The 16,031-nt window shown below is 48.4% G+C and overlaps 1 protein-coding gene across 3 annotated transcripts in view; it reads left to right on the top strand.

The window, feature by feature from the left end:
- STARD8 (StAR related lipid transfer domain containing 8) overlaps positions 1-16,031 on the top strand; it is a 76,090-nt gene that overhangs the window by 37,021 nt on the left and 23,038 nt on the right. Inside the window, exon 1 of one of the 3 annotated variants that reach the window (XM_081276780.1) lies at positions 5,771-5,920. The exons of the other annotated variants lie outside the window; for them this stretch is intronic. The gene's annotated coding sequence lies outside the window, so the exon portion shown is untranslated. Of the gene's footprint in view, positions 1-5,770; positions 5,921-16,031 lie in introns of those variants that run through there. 3 annotated transcript variants of the gene reach the window in all.

The following is a 16,031-nucleotide window of genomic DNA, read 5'->3' as shown; positions in this document are numbered from 1 at the left end:
GATAGGCTACACTTGTCTCTCCCCACCGGAGTGGGAGTTCCAAAAAGGCAGAGACCCAGGCTGCTGTGACTTGGTACTCCATTCCACATCCCCATCTTTGCAAGTACCTGATCCAGACAGGGTCTGGGCACCACATTATCTGAACCATATGTTTGGGCATGGGGAACCCCAGCTGATGCTAATCAGATCCGAAGCATTATTTAGTGAGAGGGTGTGTATTTGGAGGAGTATGGTGGTGGTGGTGTGTGTGTGTGGGGGGGGGAGGTATACTTGGAGAAGAGCCCTCTGAGAGGGGACAGGGACTTTGAAGCCAAGCAGAGCCTAACCCCTTGGCTAAGTGACCCTTGAACATCCCAACCCCTCTCTGATGGCCTCCTGGGGCTTGTGAGGGCTGCCTTTCAGGGACAGCAGGGGGTGGTTGTCTGGAGGTGGGCTTAGTGGCCTGAACACACAGTTAAGCCCTCAAGACCCATTGTCACAGGGTTGGGCTAGGCCAGTTCTGGGCAGTACTGTGAGAGCCTTACCCCTCCCCAAGCAGCCCTCCAATGTGTTGGGCTCAGGGTCTGGTGGCAGCAGCAGGGCAGGCCATGTGGGCTGATGGGGGAGCGTGTGGTAGAGAGGAAGAGCCCCCTTTCTTTGCCCTCCATCTCTTCCTCACCCTCCCAGGTTTTGTTGTGGAAGCCACAGCCCCAGAAGGACATGTGCAAGGCTCCCAGGCAAGGGGACAGGATCCTGAGGTCTGCTCAGGGGCTCTGGGTGCCCATGGGTCCAGGGTGCGCTGAGGGTGATTCAGTGGCAGAGACTGGTCCCAGCCTCTGAGCCCACTTGGCCTCACCCCTCCCTTCCACAGCTTTCCTCTCACCCTCCCTTTCTCTCCCTTCCTCTGTTTTTCCTGGCCTTTCTCTTAGCTCCCTCCTTCCTCAGAGCTCCTCACTGCACTCCTAGCCTCTTGCTCTGCAGAAGCTCCACATCCTCAGGAACACACAGAGAATCTCACAGAGCAGAGAATGTTCTGGAAAGAAAGGCCTTGGGAACTAGGGTCCTGCCTTTGCTTATCTAGGTGAGGAAATAAGACCTATCCAGGGCAGAGACTGGATCAGGCCAAGGGAAGAGTTGGGGTCTAGAGAAAGTGACCGTGTGGCCGCAGCTGCTTGTGTGTGTGTGTTCCTGTTGAGGGGTGCGGGGCCAGATGAGGGGGCAGTGTTAAGGGTGGGCTTGCCTTGGCTCATGTCCTCAGCACACTGTGACCTTCCACTGCAGGGCAGCCATGGGGTGGCTGGGGTGGACATCCTACTCTGGGAGTCCATGCCTCCGTCACCAGTTGCCCTGTCCATGGTGACCTACCTCTTGGATTGGGCCTGGGGTAGGCAGACCCCCTTGAGGGAATGGGGGTTCATATGTGCTCCATCTGCCTATAGCAGCAAACCTCGGGCCCCCTTGAATCCACCAGCCAGTGCAGGCTCTGGCTGGGGTCTGCTGCATGGCTTTGGGGTCCAGCCTTCCACCGGGCTGACACCTTGCCTGGTGTTTGGTAGGGACAATGACAGCTCTTGGCATATCTGGGCGAGAGTGGGGCCTGGCTTGTCTGCCTGCGTGCCCAATCCCAGTGCCTGGAGTCGCCTGTGGGCTGCTGAGGCTGCCGGGCACAGGGATGGAGCACCTCTGTGTCCCAGCTGGGGGGGGGAGAGCACAGAGAGGCAGGGTGACCCTGAAGTCCCCTGGCCTGGGTGGGGCTTGGCCAGCTCTCAGCTTCCCTCAGTGCCAGCGCAGAGCTCCTCCTTCCAGGCTGCTTGGAGGTGGCAGGTGGGTGCGGCCATGGTTGTGCCCTGGGCTGAGGGCTGAGAGGGGTCTTTGTGCTCCTGCCAGGATCCAGTTTTCTGTCCCCCATCCCCACTTGGCAAGGTACAAACAGTGAGGAGCCTGTGTGCCCGGCCCCTTTCTACCCCTGCCACTGCAGCCTCCGCCTCCTGAGATGTACCCCTGCTCACTCTGCCCCCTCCTAAGTGCAGGTCCCCCTGCCGTGGCCACAGCACCTCAGGAATTTTCTTAATAAACCACGACCACTCCATGTTGTTCACATCTGATCAATGGCCCTCTTTCATGAGGCTGGGTGGGGACCCCAAGCCACCAGGAGCAGGTTTTGCTCGTGGACTTCCATGAGGCCTTCAGGAATGCGTGCACAAGTGTGGAAGCCCGTGAGAGAAGGCATCTTTTGTCATGTGCTGGGAGGAGAGGTCACAGTGTAATTCATTTCCCCCTCAAGGCTCCACTTTCCCCGTTTACACTCCTCAGCTGAGTTCCCACCAGTGATTTGCCGTTGCTCCCTTACCTTCCATGGAAAAAGTAGTGGTAGGGTCTGTTTGTTGCTGTCCTGACATTCGCTCCAGCCTTTGAGGAATGAGGCTGTGGGCTTGTCTGCAACAGAGTGATAAAATCCTATTCCCAGGCAGAGAGGGATGTAGGGATTGTTGTGAGTCCTCAGAGAGGCCCATGTTGGACCCAAAGGTCTCAGAGAGAGGTTCTGGCTGGTAGTAGGTGAAGTTGCTGTCTGCTACATTCTAGAAGAAAGAGACTGATTGGCCCTTTAAAAACATTAGTTCTATAGCTCCTTCACTCTGACCCCTGCCACTGGCCTTTACAGAACACTCTCACATCCATTGCGTCCACTTTGTGCACTTGTCATTAAACTCTCCTCCCATTTTACAGGTGAAAAAATTGATGCTTGTAGTGATACAATGACTTGTCCTGGGACCTGGTCAGAAAGCAGAACTAGGACTAACATCCAGCTCTTCTTTCTAATCCAACGCTCTTTCCACCATTTCTCGGGCCTCTGTCTCCATATCTGGCACTTATGAGAACCTGCTATGTGGCAGCCATCATTTTAAGTGATTTTTAGCCCCATAGCTCTGTTCCACAGCCATGTAAGATCAGTACTGTGATTATCATCTATAGTGTACAGATGAGGATATGAAACCACAGAGCCGCAGAGCTAGGGGTGGGGTTTGTACCACGGTGTCTGGCTCTGGAGTCCGTTACACTCTCCTATACAGCTGGGCTCTGGTAGTGATAAGAATGAAGGAAGTTCCATACCACAGGCATAGAAACACATACACAACCACTTTTTTTGCCAGCCATTAGCCTGCTTCATACACTACATTTCCCTGAGCTGTCATCCAGTGTAGCAGGGGTGGACTATAAAACACAAGCAAGAGCTGGGGCTGTAGCCCAGTGGCAGAACGCTTGCCTAACACATGTGAGGCACTGGGTTTGATCCTCAGCATCACATAAAAATAAAAACGAATTAAGGCATGCTGTCCATCAACAACTACAAAGAATAAAAATTAAAAAACACAAGCAAGAGTGAGGACTTGTGGGAAAAGGGAAGCCAAGAACCTAAAGCTCCAGTTATCTGCAGAGCTGCTCAGTCTACATCCCAGAAGGCAACATTTCTTCATCCATTCCAAGCACTATTACTGATTATCCATTCCATTCAGGACAGAGTCAGGCTGAAGTGGGGAGCCAGGGCTGGCAGTATTGAAGGGGCTCAGCTGTCTTTGCCCTTCTGAAGAGGCTGAGCTCTCCTTGCCTTTTTGAAGCTGAAAGATGAGGGAGATTTAAGATTAAAAAAAAAAGAACCAAGGAAATAGCCCTGATATTGCTTGGACTATTTCAAAATGTCATATTGTACATGGAAAATATTAGGATTGTAGCTTTCCTTGACTATTGTTTTTATTCACTCATTCAAAGAAATATTTTTATTGAGTGCTTACTCTATGTCAGATACTGTGAAGTTCTTGTTCTATTTATTTATAGCAGTTTCTGGGTTCTTTTGTAGTGTTCCTTTTGTAGTTTTGTACCTCCTGTCCCATTTTACCACTAAGCTATATCCCCAACCTTTTTTTTTTTTTTAATTTTGAGACATGGTCTCACTAAGTTGTCCAGGCTGGCCTTGAACTATTGATTCTCCTGCCTCAGGCTCCTGTGTAGCTGGGATTATGGATGTGAGCCACCATGCCCACCAATTTTTGTAATTTTTGGTATATTTTATACTTTTGTAGTTTTCTAGTTTGAGTGCCTTTTAAAAAAATAACTGATGTCTCAGAATTCATCCTGATCCAGTTATATGTAACTACTGAAAGATAAGTTGGGTTTGCTTATTTTTCATAGGATTTTAATTTCTTCATATCTTTCAATATTTATTCAACCACTAGCAAACATTACTGAGAAACCACTGTAGGCAATGGGGTAAATGAAATCAGCTCTGACATGGTTTCTTCCCCTTGGGGAGGAGATAGGATCATGGTGGGGATCCCTACTTTTACATCCTTTCTAGCATTTGTGCATAAGCAAGATATGTTTGGCTTGAAGTCAGGACCTTAGGGATGCTTAAAATTATTACAGTCCAGCCTCAGGAAGGAGGTCATATCCCTTCCCAACTATCATAAGGATTCCTGACTCTGGGTAGGATTTTGTTTCCAGAAGTGAGTTCTTGTATTCAGGCCTCATCCACCTTCAAGATGGTTCACCTTGAACAAATTGCCAGAGGATACCAACTACAGCCCTGCCTTTGAGAGTAACAAAAGGGTAGGTGCAGGCAGTAGCCTCTCTTCATTGTTGCACCTCTGAATCTCATAAGGGCAGGAGAACTTCAATTTGACTTAGTAGACTTAGTAGACTGAAGGCCAGGAAGGAGGGAGAATCTGGAACTAAGCTAGGTTCTGTCATTATCATGGGTGAATTTGAGAAAGTTGCCATCTGGAAAATCATGTTTGCTCTCATCTGTGTTGGATAATCTAGCAAGCAAATTTGATGGATGCTGCAGTTCCTGCATTCTAAGAACCTCAGCTTCATTTCTCCCGTCTGTTAGGTGTGGGGAAAATAACCAATAGCATGGATTTGCTGAGTTGCTTAGAGCGAGTCACTTCTCCTCAATTTTTGTAATAGTAAATGTGGGGGAATGGTGGATAGACTTCAGGAGGTTTTAAATACTCCCAACCCTGACTAACAGGAGTCCTCAATTCAACAGTGAAATTGAAGCTGTGAACTTGCGTTGGAATCTTGGGAGGAAAGCAAGAGAGAAATCAAATCCTAACATGGTTTCTTACTGAATTTGGGTTTTCCGGTAGTACTTGCTGTCAGAACTGGAAGCCCACTCCTGCCATGATTAATGCCGATTTCCTCCAAATTTCCATGCATTTCTGAATGAAGATAACTTTAGTGGGGGGCGACAGAGGGGTAGTGTTATCAGGGAAGTTGCAGAATGCTGGGACCTGAGCAAGGTAGGGATGGCAACTTCCTGCTCAAATATTGAATGATTTAGTTCTCCTTTGATTGCCCCCACTAATTTGAAGATTTCACTGAAGGCGTCCTCTGGGCTCCCCATAAATTATCCTGAGCAAATCACTGAACCCTCTTGTGTACGTGGTATAACTATTTGAAGCCCCCACGCGGTGCAGCACACATTTAGAACTCAATAAATATTAATCTGTGCGTCTGACCAACTCGCTCCTTCACCCTGGGTCTTTGGCTTTGGGCTGGTGCTTCCTCCCTCCCGCGGTGTGACCCGAGGGAAAGGCAGCGGCGTGGGGATTGGAGCAGCCACCAAGCAGAGCCCCGCCCACCCCAATTTGGGCGGTTTTCTGGGGGAGGCTACTGGGCCAGATTGCGCGTTCATTGGTTGAGGGTCCTGTAAGTGGGCGGGGCGGCGCTACTGCCGGACTAGCAGCCGCTCCCTCCCCACCTGTGAGGAGAGTGGACTCGGGTTGACAACGGCTAAGCAGCAGCGCCAGCTGCTCCTCTGGCTGGCACCGTTACCCCCGCCCGACTCCAGACTTCTCGCGTGCCCCGGAGGGAGCAGTCCCGCCTGTGCTCGCCTGTCGTTGTGTCGGGCAGAAGTCAAAGAGGTGGATTCGGTTTCCAGGTAAGAGTTGGGGCGACGGTAGAGGAAGGGGGTGCCTTGGTTCCCTCCTCCCGCCTAATCTCTGTGGCGCGCTCCGGCCGGGCCCCTCTCCTAGCGGTTCCACGGGGGCGACAACATGGGAAACCGGGAGAAAACAGGCCGAACCCGGTTACCTCCAAGATTTGGGTTCAGAGTTAACGAAATCGGGGCGGGGGGGGCGCTCCAGAGAGCACTGGCCACACTGTCGGCCAGAGAAGCCCAGCGAGCGGGGCTGTGGAAAGTGTCCGCCTGCCACCCCTGGGCCTGGGTGGAGCAGGGAGCCGTCGCTCGGAGGCTTCAGAGGGGTGTGCGGGTGGGCCGGGGTGGCGGGGCTTTGGGCTCCGCGGCCAAGTCACGCCGTGTCTCCTACCCGCTTCTCCTTCATCTGCTTTCGAGGGCATTTCCAGGAAGCCATACTCGGCCGATGGACTTTCCCGTCTGCCACTGTCTGACTGCCTTCGTTTCTGAGAAATGCCTAGGAGTTTCTTCATGTCAACGTGGTGTTAGGGACCAAGGGAAAACTTCTGGATAGGTCGCGTCTTTCTAGGGCTCAGCTCCCGCATGAAGACTGAAATGCGTGTAGATGAGAGGACTTCTGAAGAAAGGCCTCTCCGTGGAAGTTTTGGAAAGTTCCAAATTAGATAGTCAGGGGTTGTCTCTTCTCCCAACACTTGTTGAAGTTGAGCAATGAATTATCACTCGGGAAACTGGGGTTCAGCCAGTTTATGTGACCTTAGGCGAGTCGTACTACTTCTGTGAACTTAAGTGTATTGGACTGCACCTCAGATGGCAGCTGGATTTCAATATTTAAAGGGGGCAGTCTCTTCTGCTGACACTTGGTTACTTGGTTACCCTGGGGCCCGTCTTCTAACTGGCAGGTAAAGGGTTGTCTCTGGGACGCTTGGGGTGACAGGAGCTATGCAATTTGAGTTTTGCGTTGATTATGCAGCTAAGCCAGCTGGAAAACTAGTGCGTATGGGGGTGGTGTGCAAGACAGTGGCCATACTGAAGGTGGGGAGAGGCGGGTGTTTCCTTCTAAAGCCCTGGGTCCTTGAGGTTGGGGACCCTAGAGAGTAAGCTCTGGAGGTTTCTCCTCCCCAGTGCTGCTGGGGAGGAAAGGGCAATAAATCACACCCAGGGCTATTTTCAAACCCTAAATCCTCCTGAGCCACCAGTTCCCACCCCCAGTCTAAGGGTACAGTCTCCCCTCACCATCTGTATCCTTGCTATCTGAGACCACCCCCACTTTAATCCTCCTGGAATGAAGGAGGGACAAAACTTGTCTGGGAATGGAAGGGAAGGCATCCCCAAAACAGAAGGCTGAAAGTAGTTTCTGGATGGCTGGTGGAGTGCAAGACCATGATGGGGAGGGATGTGTTTAGGAGTGGGTGGGTGAAACTTTTTTGCCCTAAAACTGTAACTGCCATTTAGCTGGACACAGTAAACTGGTCTTCATTTCAGAGATTTGGCCTTACATCCAGGTTCTGGATTTGGAATTTGGAATTTCTGCTCCCTGAACATCTATGGTTGCCACACTGGAGAGAGTCTTGTCTCCCTGGTTCTAATGCCTTTTTTCCATACCTTAAGCAACTCTTGGAGAAATATTTGGAACCTCACTGTGCATCTTACAACTCCCCTGTGCCTTTGGGAGCAGCTTCCAGGAGATGATATTGGGGGTTGTTAAAAAACAATCAGAGGAGACAAAGGTGCACAAAGGGGCTGGGTAACTCTGTATGAGTGCTGTGGTTAGGCAGTGAGTCTTGCAAGAGAATTGTAGGGCCTTGCTTGTGAAACCTTAACACCTCCTGAGTTCAAGAAGAGGAACAAAAGAAAGTGGCACTAAGAGACCTAGACTTTGACCCTCTATATGTCTTCTTAAATTTTAAAAAATCCATTGCTGGGATTACAAATTGGAGGGGAGCAGAAGACTCTTGGGGCCAGATTTAGGGATAGTAGTGGGGACACAAAAGCAAGAAGATCAACAAAAGGAGGAAGGGATGGTATCTAGTTGGGATGCTATTGTAACTGCCAATGCAATGGAACAAGTTCTGGAACTCCTTGTTTTAGCCGTGGAAAATTTGGGTTTGGTGGATGGCAGATTTAACAAAGGCAGGCTATGCACTCATTCGTCTTCTTGGGGAAGGTGAGGCAAGGGGTCTGGCTGGAATAAGGAGTTGATTTGGGCTTGAGTAAGAGAGAGAAAACTTTTTCTTGGGCTTCCAGTTTGGATAGAATTAAGCATCATGGCCTTGGGCCTTGGGGAGGCTGCTTAGCAGACAAAATGGGGACAGGAATGGAAAAGAGGCCAGGATTTGGGAGTGGAAAGTATGAACTCCTCAAGGTCTCAGTGAGTTTTATATTCTCCCTGACCCCATGACCCGGTGGAGGATAGTTGGGCACACAGTTGTTGAGGTAAAGTATATATTAAAGTTCTGTTCATCTGTGACTTGGGTTCTTGGTGTGTGTGTGTGTGTGTGTGTGTGTGTGTGTGTGTGTGTGTGTGGTGTGTGTGTGTGAGCATGCATGCATTTCAAGGGAAGGTCTTAGTTGATACAAATCAGTGGACTGGAGGCCACAGTCTGGGCCCTTGTCAAAAGTTCAGATTGCTGTATTTTTGTGTTGAGTTTCTTTTTGTGCAGCCCTCCATGTTGGGAACTTCCATTCCCAATAGTTGCTGTTCCTGCTTACCTCAATCGCATAAAGAATTTGAGAACTGAATATTAAGTTCCTTCAGAGTCCCAAGGTGGCATAGAGCAGAGGGTGGGAATTGGCAATATGGAGGTTTAGATCCAGTCTCTGCCACTCTCCTCAACCTCAGACTCAGTTTCTCTCCACTTTTTCCCCTTCAGTGAGTTAAACCAGTGGATACACAGCTATGAACTTTGTAAACTACCAAGTACTTTTACAAATTATTAATCATTAAGTTTAGGTATGGTGCCAGATCTTGTGGCGATCACAGAATTACAACCCCCTTCAGTGAATCTTTCATCTAGTTTGAGGGATAGTGGTCTGAGTAATACATGGCCCACTAAAATTCTTTACCTCAGTGAAGGCTTTTAAAGAAATTATGAAGAGGGTATGAGGTCGTGGCTTATTGGTAGAGTGCTTGCCTAGTGTATGTGAGGCACTGGGTTCAATCCTCAGCACCACATAAAAAATTAAGTAATTAATTAATTAATGGTGTTTATCTATAACTAAAAAAATAAAAATAAAAGAAATTATAAAGAACCATTAATATATATCAAAAGAGAGACAATTAGTGTAATAAGGCCTCAGGTATCCCCACCTACTTCACCCCCTTTCTTTTTATTTTGAAACAAATCCCAGATACCTTATCAATTCATCTAAAAATATTTCAATATATATCTTTAAAAAATATATCATCAAAAAAAATAACCACACTATCATTATCACACCAAGAACAGTCCCTTAATATTATCAAATGTCTGATCAGTGTTCCTATTTCCAGTTGTTGAGGAGATTTTTGCCCTGGGAGTTCAGTCCAGGGAGCGATTGCTTTTGACTGAGGGGAAGGTGACTGACAGAGGCAGTGACATTTGAGCTGAACCTTGGAAGCAAAGCCCATTAAAAGTCCAAGCTAGAGGGGATTATGGAGCCCTAGTCCCTCATTTTACAGATGCCACACTGCTAGTGTGGCGGCAGCTTGGTGGCAGATGTTAACTGCCTCTGGGACTCCCCATCTCCAGGCTGACCTGTGGAAACTTCTCCCAGAAACTCAACACCTCTGTTTCTCTGGTGGTAAATGAGAGTTCTGACTCCTACTTGCCTCCCCAGTTCCAGGGCCACCCAGGAGCTTGAGGTCAGCAGGCCTGGGAGAATTCCTGGGAGGCTGCTCTCCTCCCAGGCCCCTCCCCGGCCCCTGGCCCCTGAGGCCAGTTCAGAGCAAAACAGGATGCATTCAGGATGAGCGTCTTTTCCAGCTTGTCATCTAATCACCAAGGCCCAGCTTGGAGCTTCCTCTCTCATTCATGATAAAAACCCTCACTGTCTCTCTTTTCCCGCCCGCCCCAGTAAGGGTGTGCTGACTTCCTCCATTTCCGGGCCAGCCCTCCTCCACCCCAATGTGGGCTGAGGGAGAGCTTCCCTCAATACAGGCTTCTGCCCCTTACACTCCACCGCAGCCTGTCAGAAAGGGACAGAAAGACCCCAGGAATTTTCTCCCTGGCTGCAGCCTCCTGCTCTTGGGCTGTCCTTGGGAAAGGAGTGGCCCCTTTCCAGTAAGCTTGGGGTCCTGCCACTGCTTGGTTAATGATTGAGTCACATAATAACCACCTTGGAAAGTCACCTCTAGGGGATAGACATTAACTAACTCCCTGTCCACCCCAGGCCTTAAAGGGACCCCATCCTAAACACCAACCTTCCCCTTGAGGGGACATTGACAAACATTCAGTCACAGGAACTTCTTGGGCCAATTAAAATTCTACCCCTTTGTCCTTAGGCAAATAGAAATAGTTATTCACAGGGATTCAAGGACACATGGTCAGGTTGGATGGTCCTGAGAAAGGCAGGGTAGTTGAATCAGTAGGGATTTGTATGGGCACCAGTGGGGTGAGGAGTTAAGCATCAGTGTCAGAAGCATATTAGAGGGGTGTTTCCAGAAGCAACAGATCCTCTGATCCCAATTTGAAAGTCTGAAAGAGCAAGAAATGCCCACTCAAAGGGTGTGCTGTTGCTAGGTGAGTTTGTGTGAGCGTGTATGAGTGTTTTGAGCACAGCTGTGAGTCCCTCCATACTGGACTGAGAAGTTGAGGGCCTCTGTAGTGGAGGATGATTTCCTCAGAGAGCCTGTATCCAGAGAAGCAGTAGGAGTTGGGAAGGGATGGGCGAGAACCCAGACCCAATTTAGAAAGCTCCAGACCACAAGCAGCTTTCTACAGTTTCAGTGGGAAGAGAAGGAACCAACATTTAATGAACCCTGGTTGGACCAACTACAACATCAGAAAACTCCGCTTGTGGTTCTGCCACTCTGTGAATGACTTTGGGGAAGATGGTTGCTTTCTCTGGGCCTATATTTCCATGTCTATAAAGCAGGCAGTGCAGGTGGCATGGTCTCAGGATCTCCCAGGCTCCCTTACATCTGTGCAGTTATGCATTCCCACTCAAGACCTTACTACTTTTTTTTTTGGTACCAGGGATTGAATTGAGGAGCACTCAACCACTGAACCACATCCCCAGACATATTTTGTATTTTATTTAGAGACAGGGTCTCACTAAGTTGCTTAGTGCCTCGCTAAATTGCTGAGGCTGGCTTTGAACTCGCAATCCTCCTGCATCTGCCTCCCTAGCTGCTGGAATTACAAGCATGTACCACTGTGTCCTACAAAGATCTTATTTCTTATCCACAGGGTTAAGGAAGACTGGCTTCAAGTTCATCCAGGCCTAGTCACTAAATATTCTAACAGCTTGGATCGGTTTGGGTTCTCCTCTGGCATGGGCTTTTGTGCTGTTTGTTCTCTAGTCCCTCCCCATGCTTGCATCTGCCCCAGGTGGCTACCTCTGACCCATTCAGCCACAAGTTAATGAGTGACCTGCTCCCCCTGCTCCACTGGCCCAAGGTGCTCCTGGGATCCCAGGTCTCTGTGAAAAGCAAGGAGGGCATGGCCAGCTCCAGTCACTTTTCTGTTTTTTTTTTCCCCACCACCCCCCCCTAGAGGTAGGCATGCAGACTGAATCCAGGAGAGAAGGGCCTTTAAAGGACACTGAATCCAAGTCACCTTCTGAAGTTCGTGTCTTCCCACCATGTACTTTTGTAGTTCTTGCTTGCCTGTCTTCAGTAACTGGGAATGCTGCATTTTAAGCAATAGCTTTCATCTGAGGGATATCTGAAAGTTTTATCTCATGCCAAACATAACTATGTCTCCCTGAAGTTTCTAATCCTGGGTCCAGTTCTGCCCCTTTGGACTACCTAGAATGTCTGAGAACAGAACTCAAGTCCCCATGTGTCTTCTCCAGGGCGAACAACCTCAGCTCCTCCAACTATTCCTCTCAGCCTCCTTCCCAGCCTCTTCATGCTACTATTTTGTGGCTCCCTTAATGTATGTGGGCAGGAAATGGGGTGCTGAAAGCTCTTCACTCACTGTTTACTTCTTGTCTGAACTTTTCAGTATCATATCTCCTTAATTCTTTTCTGGTGACCCCAATAGGTAGACACTAAAAGCTAGAATCTTGGGTCCAAACACCTTATACAGATCTCTTCCTGATTTGTTCATCCAGCCAGCTCCCATGACTGGGGAGTCCTTTTTCTTATCAGTGCCCCTTTGGTGGGGGACAAGCCTGGTGAGAGCAGGTGCCCAAGTTGATGAGCTGAATACAGGGTAATATGGGGGGCTTCCAGTATACCCTGATTTTCTGACACTTGCCTTCATGTTTGGAGCTGGAGTGGGTAGAGGAAAGGGGATATTTTAGGGAATACTGAAGCCGGAAATGAGTATGAGCCATGCCCACAGTGGGGCTTAAAAGAGTGAATCAGACAGGGAGAAACACCAACTCAGTCATTCCTTCTCCCAGCAGTTGATGACAGTGACAACGAGTCCTCCCATTTCTTCCATGATCCTACTCCATTCTCAAAGCAACCCAATAAAGTAGAGGTCCCTCCCTCAGTGTGACCATTGGTGATCAGATGAGGACAAGGGAAGGGAAATGAACAGTTTTCACTGAGTACTGAGGGAGGATTTGGAACCTAGGTCTACTGAAGCTCAGCTCTCCCTGGTTTCCCCACAAACCATACCCAGCAGGAGAGGCAGCTTCCCCACTATAGAGGAACCTCTGCCTGGGCTGCAGCTCTCTGCCCTGGTAGAGGGAGCAACCTCCAGGGGAGGTAGCCTAGGATTTCCTGCCTTTTATCTGCACTGGCCAAAGGCTGGCCTGTCTGAAGTGTGAGATAGGTACCTGCAGCCCGCCATTCTGTTCCAGGCTGAGGTCAAATCAGGCTCAGGCAGGGCCAGGGAACTTGTAGGAAGAGCTTGGCCTTAAACATCTGGTATGAGCAACCCCTACCCCAGCAGGACCTTTTCAGTGGGAAAAAAACAAAGAGGGGAATGTGGGAAAAGGGCCAGAGTGGAGCAGAAGTAAAACACATCTAGAGGTGTACATGATGTGCGGGGGGCAGAAGGGTGTCCTGGCAAAGAGCATGAACTCTGGTATATGCAGCCCTGGGTGACTTCAAATAAATTATGTCACCTTTATGAGCCTTGATGTAGTCAAATATGAAATGGAGATATGTACCTACCTCTTGGGAATGTTAAATAGTCCAACAATATATATAAAACTCTAGCTGTTGTTGTTGCTTAGTAGTACTTTCTTGTCACCTTGCTGTTTTTCAGGGACTTGGGGATGTGTAGGGCTGAAACCTGCCACCTCTGGGCATTAGGTTTGGCTTTTTCTATCATTTCCAATTTCACCTCATTTGTAAAAGCTCTCCATAGCTGGACCCACCTAAAGGGCTCCTTCTTCTGGCCTTCTTTAGAGACATTTATGACACTGCAACAGGTTGTGGTAATGGCAACACCAATAATAATAGTGAACACTTCTAAATCCCTGATACACTTTAACATGCTTAATTTTTTGGAGGGGGGTACCAGGGATTGAACTCAGGAGTGCCACATCCCCAGCTCTATTTTGTATTTTATTTAGAGAGAGAGTCTCACTGAGTTCCTTAGTGCCTTACTGGATTGCTAAGGCTGGCTCTGAATTTGCGATCCTCCTGCCTCTGAGCCACTGGGATTACGTGTGTGCACCATCATGCCTGGCTAACATGTTTAACTTGGATGATGATTCTGTAAGGCAGTTACTGCTATCATGTTCCAAATTACACATAAATAAATTGAATCAGGAGAGGTTAAAGGAAGAACATGCTCAGACCCATGCAGCTAAGGAATAATGGTAGACGGATTGGGACCCAGGGAGTCTGACTCCATGTCCTCTATCCTTAATGGCTGGACCTTTCCTTTCTCTATCCTGATGTCTGGCCAAGAGGCAAGGGAGTATGGGTCTCCCTCCTCCTTCTAAATGCTCATCACACCCAGGAGCCATCAGTCACTTCTGTGCAGTCAGGTCCTTGCCTGCCCTCTCTGTCCCCTACCACCTCTAAGGTGGACAGATGGAAAGAGGGAAAACACAAAGGAGTGGGTATTATGTTCTAAAGTGGAGTCCTGTTAAGGTAGGGGAAGGGCATGAAGGACAGATGGGGGTGGGCAGGTTCTGGCATCAGAACAAAGCCTGCCTGCTTAGCACCTTTCAGCACTGAGGGTCAGAAACAGGGTGCTCGGTGGCATCAGGGAAAAAGAGACATTTTCATGTGTTGTCTTGACAACCAGGTTGCATTATTTAGAAGGCGTGGGTGGGCAGGGGCAGGCAGGAGACTGGTTGGATTAACACTTGTGATCCCTCCAGCTCATATGGCCCATGCTTGAATTGGGAGTGTGTGGGTGGGGAGTTGTCCAGATCCAGCCCTCCCTTCAATGTTCCCATCTCAAGCTCCTTGGGGGCTGCAAACTTCCTTCCTCAGGTTGTACCAGCTGCCATCCCCTTTGCTTTGGAGTTCATTCCCTATTATTTTATTTCCAAAACGAGCCCCAGGGTATCCTTTGAAGGGACAGTCCATTTTAGCCTCTGCCTCCCTGAGAAGGATAAGCCTGGCAATATTTCTGGCCAAGTATTCCAGGAGATATCAGCTTTTCTTTTGCTTTCAGATGTTGCTGTCCACCATATGGCCTGGCGCTCAGTGGGTACTCAGGTACTATTAGGTGAATATGTGCACAACTGATGGGGAGTGACTTCAGAGGGGAAAGCAAGAAGGAGGCTAAAATGGAAACTAGCAGGAGGGGATCAGAAATTTAAGCAGACTCCTGGCCTCATCTGTATTCCAGTAGAAGCCACTTGACCATGTATAGCCTCAGTTTCCCCATTTGTGCAGTAAGCATTGCCTGCTTTGGACAAGGTTGTTGTAGGGATCAAATGAGATGTGAGATGATCTGGTGCTTTCCCCACTTATGGGAAATTACTTCAGCCTAAGGGTTCACACTGCACAAACCCCTGATAGGTGGTTTGTTTGTTTGTTTTGTGTGTGTGTGTGTGTGTGTTTGTGTGTGTGTGTGCACTATGTGCCAGGCCCCAGCCTAGCCAATTTCTCCTTATTTAAAGAGGATGATTCTAATTTGGTACTTTGTACTTTGGAGCCAGATTGCCTAGATTTACATCTTGGCCCATCACTACTTAGCTGCTAATATTGGACAAGTTATCCCTATCTGTTCCTCAGTTTCCTCATCTGTAAAACATATTATTGGAGCACTTACCTCACAGAGTTACTGTGAACATTCAGTGGTATAATCCATTTTAAAAATGCCTGAAGAAATGCTTGAGACTTAATAATGTCTCAGTATGCTTGAGCTATTATATCATCTCATTTTATCCTCACAAAAACCTTATGTTGTTGGGGCTGGAACTGTGGCTCAGCGATAGAGCGCTCGCGTAGTATGTGCAAGGCTCTAGGTTCAATCCTCAGCACCACATAAAAATAAATAAATAAAATATCGTGTCCAACTACAACTAAAAATTTTTTTTAAAAACTCATGTCGTTCTACTATGATTATATCACTACTTTGCAGATGAAGACAATGAAGCAAATGGAAGGTAATTAACTTGACCAATATAATCTGTGTAAAGCTTTTTTTTGGGTGGAGATTGAACCCCTCAGGGCCACTTAACCACTGAGCCACATCCCAGCCCTTTTTATTTTTTATTTTGAGACAGGATCTTGCTAAATTGCTTAGGGCCTTGCAAAGTTGCTGAAGCTGGCTTTGAACTTGTAATCCCCCTGCATGAGCCTCCCAAATTGCTGGGATTACAGGTGTGTGCCAACATTCCTGGCCAATCTGTGTAAAGTTCTTGACCCATGGCCTGACACATAGTAAGCACTCAGTAATTAGTAGTGTGTATTGATAATTACCATTAATAATTCAGTATCATAAACATTGTTGTTGTTAATGAGCATAGTCACATGTAAGAAGGAACAGAGGCACGACTAAAAGCCACATCTCTAGGTTGCTAACATATCACTCATCCCACCATACCT

This window comes from Spermophilus citellus (genome assembly GCF_964194105.1).
Source record: "Spermophilus citellus genome assembly, chromosome: X".
In the NCBI taxonomy this organism is placed as follows: domain Eukaryota; kingdom Metazoa; phylum Chordata; class Mammalia; order Rodentia; family Sciuridae; genus Spermophilus; species Spermophilus citellus.
The sequence above is the reverse complement of the archived record's forward strand: the minus strand, read 5'-3'. Positions and strand labels throughout refer to the sequence as shown.